The following is a 6,000-nucleotide window of genomic DNA, read 5'->3' as shown; positions in this document are numbered from 1 at the left end:
ACTGGAAAATGCATTTATTGACTTTATCAATTCTAAAAATTCTGAATTCTACTCAGACGGAATTAATAAGTTACCAACACGTTGGGAGAAATGTATTGAGAGTATGGGAAATTATTTTGATTAAAGAACATTGCTTTAAAGTAACTAGTTTCTTTTTTTTTGTTTAATACCAAAATCCTGCATTATTTTCCGGACAACCCAATAGTTTTCATATAAAAATAAGTAATACGCAGATTGAAAAATACGCGTGACAGACCAGAAAAGAAGAAAAACATGCAGAAGGCCGGCGAGGACCTACGATGATTCCCGGCTCTTAAACCAATTTTCTTCTGGATAATAAATTTATTTTTCATTTGATTTATTAAAAAATATTTATTGAAAATAGTAAACCAAGTAAATCAATAATAAGTGTTTGGAAAGTATTACTAAGGAGAGGATTAAAATATAGTAGAAATATCTTCGTTTTTTTTAACTATAGCAAAATAATAAAACAGGTGGTTTTTTTTCATCGTCATACTTTCTTTAATATAACATATAGCATGTTATATTTTGAAAAATCGATAGGCTTACAAAAATTAATTATTCTTTACTTCGTCATTATTACCCTAATTTATTCAAGGCACGTTCTGCTTACTTTTAAAAAATCTATTAAATTGAAATTCTTCCTTCAGAGGTTTTTTTCCCACGATATTCATATACGGCCGAATGTGTCAGGCTTTGCCCATACAGCGGATCCCCGGATGCGGGCTCATACATATGCATAAGAGAAAGTCGAGTCCGTAAGCTTCGACCCACTGTGGACACTCATTACGGATGATAGTGAGTCGTCATGAATGAGCCATTATCTACAAGACAAGGCAAAAGGCAATTAGCCTTTTGTTCTAATGGGGTGTGTGCCCGACCAGAAAATCGGTTATTAAACCTTCAAGGGATTCATACCTGGACAAGGAAGGCAAAAAGGCCCTTGCCTAGGGAGGATAAGTCAAATTCAGTGGTCCAGTTTGACATTTTCCCCCATTTATCATTCCTAGACTGTCTGTTTCACAAGCCCAATACAGACTTTTTGTCATTTTGATTGATACACAGTACACCCTTTGTTAAGAGGACCTGGAGGAGAAAGAAAGTGAAGGAGAAATTAATACACAATTCCTTCCAAAGTTGTACTGAAAAAACGAGCTTACATTAATTAATTTAATTCATAGGACAGTTAAGTTGTGTTGTGTTGTGTTTAATATATCAAACTCATAACACCTCAAAATTTTAATGTTGACGAAACCATCTGAAAGTTGATGAATTCATTTTAAATTATTCGACTTGGTAGCAATTTATGTCCTAACCAATCACGTTTTTTAACGATATCGATAGTTTTAGATCGAATATGTTTCAGTTTTAATACACTTGAATCAATGATCAATGTAAAATTACAAAAATCAATTTAATTAAAAAATGAATCAATCTATCATTCTTCGACATATAAGTCACGATTTATCAACAGTTTTGTCAATATTTCATTCCAGAATTTATTAGCTATTCATAAATAAACCATGCGGAAGGTTCTCTCTCGTTATATAAAATGTGCACGTAAAAAGCCATTAATCAGATGGGACGTGGTTAAGTCTATAAGCCGGTTTGGGCACTGTCTTCTTTCATTCCTGCAAATGGAATGCACAAACTGTCTTCCTACAGTTAACGTACACTCCGGTTGGTCCATTCAATGGCTTAATTGTGCTATTAAAGCAACACATAATTTATGAATGTGTACTCAACGTACAACAAAATGCGTTCAAAATTATTCTTTTTGAGATCATGTAAGCAGGGCATGTATTTTTTATATAAGCAAATTTTATGAACTGAATTTATTGTTACTATTTTAAATCCAAAATTTAGACCCAACACTGAAGATGGTGAAATGTAGAAAAGAAATGTACAAAATCAGTACAAACCAAAGAGAATAAGCTGCCCAGCAAATACGATCACTAACGACCAACTTAGAAGTCCATCTCCTACATGGAGAAATCGCCTGTTTAAAAATTGAACATGTATCGAATCGTTCGACTAGATGGATTGAAATTCCTTGAAATTATGAGGCACCAATCTTCCGGGTTTGTAATATTTGCTGTTTTCGAGTTTTAAGTAGCCTCAGGAAACTTACCGGACCATCTCCTCTAGTTAAGACATAGATGATCAGAGTCGAGGAAACCAAATCCCATCAAATAGCCTTCACACTTTTCAATCTGCTATACCTGTTTTCTTCTCCTTGCAAACAATGTCGTTCGCGATTTGGGACTTCAGATCTAGAAAAGACACTTGGAATCTCCACAACGCAAAACAATAGAAATACAACAAGCCATATAAACTACACTAATTAGTGTAATCTATACGTGTCTACACTACTATAATAATATCTTATACATCTAAGTACTAATGAGATCAAATTATTATGATTTAAATTTTAAGTCCTATAGATTAGGCAAGCCATCGATCGATTGTTGCACTTCTAGAAACTCTGAAAAGTCAAGGGTATCTGTCCGACATGCATTTTCAAGTACGAATCGAAGGATCGTTCTCCCCCATCCTATGCCGAAGCGGGTGTCCCACAAGGCAGCATCCTTGACCCATTTCTCTTATTCTCTTAATAAATTTACACTACAAAATTCCACTCAATCCTGGTAGAGTATTCCTTACTTATGCAGAAGAAACAGGCTTTCAGCCAACCCACCCTCAGGTGTAGCCTTCGGAAATCTCCAGAATCCTGTCCTGTTTGGTTCGAGAAAGGAGGAACAGACGTAAAGGAATCAAACCCCAAAAATAACAATCACCCCTCCACCAATCTACTACAACCCTATTCCATTCCCAAAAAAACTTAGTTGGAACCTCCACAATTCAAAATAAAATAACTAGATCAGACTATATAAATTATTCAAAAGACTAAATGGCAACATTTTGAAATAATCACTCCAAAACAAACTTTTTATCTACACATTATTACTACAATCTTTGGGACATCGAGCTGTGGGGTATAACCTCAAAAGGATCCATCCAGCCATTCCGGTCCAAAATCGTTCAAACCACTGCCAAAGCTTCTGCATCGAATACAACCTATCCTCGAAACCGCGTACGTCCATAAATTCCTGGGCCGCATTTCATCCGTGGAGGACCGCCACCATTCAGCAAAGTTTTATTTTTTCCAATATTTTATTACTGGAAAAAAATCAGCAACCAATAATCCACTGCAAACATTTCCTTTAAAAAATGGTAGCCTTTGCAGTTTAATTCTTTGAGAAACAATTGGATATAAAATCACAAAGGGATGCAAAAATGGATTATTTAAATTTACTGATGACCCAAACGTAAAATTTCGTGGTCAGATAAAGCAGCGTCAGTTTAAGCGCGTTGAGGCAAAGACTAAAAAGAAAAACGAAAAGCGTCTAATTTTAGCATTTATTTCATTACTGATTATCATTTTAGAAAAATAGTAGTATAAACGCTACTTGTCTTTTCATATGAAATGAAATTCTAAACGAAAAGAACCTTTGATTCAATTAAAATTATCAAAATGTTTTTAGGTGTCAAAAAGATACATTACGCTTAAAAGGAAGTGGCTTCGACTTAATTACAATACAAAGTCTATCAGACCTAAAGACATACTGGAAAATGGAACTTATCCCATTTGGCCAAAATTTGACTTATTTAGTTTTGCTGCAAGGATCCAAAATTGATCCCTAACCTTCAGACGTTTAAGAAGAATTTCATCTTTCCATCAAACGTAGTAATTAGAACCTAAAATCGATCATTTTGCGGCAAATCTTTGAAAACCGTGATTTTAAATGATAAGATTACGGTTTTACAGGTTGTGGCCGGTAATCTGCGATTATTATTCATAGGCTTAGTCCTAATAATCACTTATTATTTTTTTGTATATTCAATAAGAAAAAGTAATATATGTAAGGCTTCGAAAATGCATTCAATTGACTAAATGAGACTGATGGTTTTTGTTTAAATTAAAATCCTACAACATCATGCCTGCAGAACAATAAAAATAAATATAGAATATAGAAGAAAAAGTATTATAAAAGTCGTTGTAAATACCAAATGGGAAAAAAGGCAACAACCCCAAGAGAGGTAGTAATGATCATTTATTCAAAGTGATCATGTTTACACAAACAGACCAAAACTTATGCTTCTTCCATTTCACACTTGGGTACAAATTTGTCCAACAGCGTGTTTAAATTTATTAAAACACAAACTGTCCCAGACAGGGCCAGAATAATCATGACAGAGTGAGAAACAAGAAACTTTTTAAATAGAATAAAAAAGCCCGACCTGCCTAGGCGTAACAGCTGAAAACCGCGAGTAATCGTTTTTTAACCGAAAATACTTCCGGCCTCCCCTTTCAAGTCTGGACGAAATTATCTCACCCCTGTAATTATATTTTAATGGGAGGGGAATAGAAATACTTATCAATTACAGAAGCGGGGACACGTGGGCTTGACGATGACCAGGTGACCCCATGCTTTATCAACTTAATATTCAACCGGGTGAAACGAATATTACAGAAGTTGCCCACGCGACAATTCCAAATCGTCTCGCCTACGAAACGGGCTACTTTTACCTATTAGAGTTTAATATTTTTCTATCTATTCACTTTATTGACTGAACAGGAAAATAGTGGCCTACTTCATTTCGACCCATTAGAAACCAATCTTTAAACAACTGACAATGTAATAAAACGTAAACACTGTTTCTCATACAAAATCAAAGAGTTTGCGAGGTGAGGGATGTTTTAGCGTACGTTTACTGTGTCTAGCGTCCCTAGAAATGTTTAGCCACACTAGGATCAAAAACAAATTAATAAATGCGAAATTTCAATAGATTTTCTTTATCAATTAACTAAATTAATGAAGGCTTTGGAAGGCTCATGAAAGACAAACAAGTCATGACAAAATCAACTGTTCAAATACCCAGAAGGAAAAAACAGTGGTTAAAGTTTTCAAAATGCAACAAATGTTGCTACAACAGATCACAGAAAATAGATCAGCTTCCGAGTAGATTCTTCCTTTAATAAAATATTGCAATATGTTAAGATCGATGAAAGCAGTAATTGAGCAATCTGTACAAAATCTGTTGTTCAGTTAACCAGAAATTAAGAAAAACTAGTTCAATTAAAATTGTTTTTAATTGTTTTTGTTCGATGGTGAGGAAGCAAGGCTGCTTCGAAATATATACATCTTGTGGGGAAAAAAATACAACTGGTTGCAACTGCGCTTACCAACAAAAAAGTAACCTAGATGAATTTAATGGTATGTCAAACGGCTGTTCAGGCTATGGATAGATTTCTAGAAAACGAATCCCAAAAAATTATTTATAATGAAATAATTAATGCCTACATCTGGAAAGGATAGTTCTACTCTCTAACTGTTTGCGTATAGATATATCCCTTCTAACTACTCTAATCTAACTACTCAATCTTCACTCCACCAAAAACCATTTTTATCAATTAATACCAAATTTCATCCAAATATGTTGAACAATATGAAGGCAAGAAGGATTTGATCCGTTGTTCAAGTAACCAGATATTAAAGAAATGACGAATTTAATGATAATCATAAGGAGTTCAGCTTATTATCATCCTTTTTTTTATTTTCTTTATCGTGCCAACGTTTCGATCTTTATTGAGGTCATCTTCAGGGCCTTGTATTGCCTGCATTTCAACAAAAATGTCTCTGAATGATAGCCGATGCAAGTTTCTTCTCATTGTTGGCGATGTACTTCAAAATACACTTTGCTTGGTTATCGTCCCAACGTTTCGATCTTTATTGAGATCATCTTCAGGGCCTTGTATTGCTTGCATTTCAACAAAAAAGTCTCTGATTGATAGCCGATGCAAGCTTCTTCTCATTGTAGGCGATGTCCTTCAAAATACACTTTGCTTGGTGTCCATATGCAATTTTTCATAGAATCCCATGTTCTTCGTTCTTCTCGTGTAGAAATGTGTGGTGT

The 6,000-nt window shown here is 34.5% G+C and overlaps 1 protein-coding gene across 2 annotated transcripts in view; it reads right to left on the bottom strand.

Annotated features, from left to right (window-relative positions):
- LOC106667735 (E3 ubiquitin-protein ligase TRIM9) overlaps positions 1–6,000 on the bottom strand; it is a 279,184-nt gene that overhangs the window by 129,040 nt on the left and 144,144 nt on the right. The gene's annotated exons all lie outside the window — the stretch shown is intronic.

Source organism: Cimex lectularius, unplaced genomic scaffold (assembly GCF_000648675.2).
Source record: "Cimex lectularius strain Harlan isolate CLEC.00 unplaced genomic scaffold, Clec_2.1 scaffold101, whole genome shotgun sequence".
In the NCBI taxonomy this organism is placed as follows: domain Eukaryota; kingdom Metazoa; phylum Arthropoda; class Insecta; order Hemiptera; family Cimicidae; genus Cimex; species Cimex lectularius.
The sequence above is the reverse complement of the archived record's forward strand: the minus strand, read 5'-3'. Positions and strand labels throughout refer to the sequence as shown.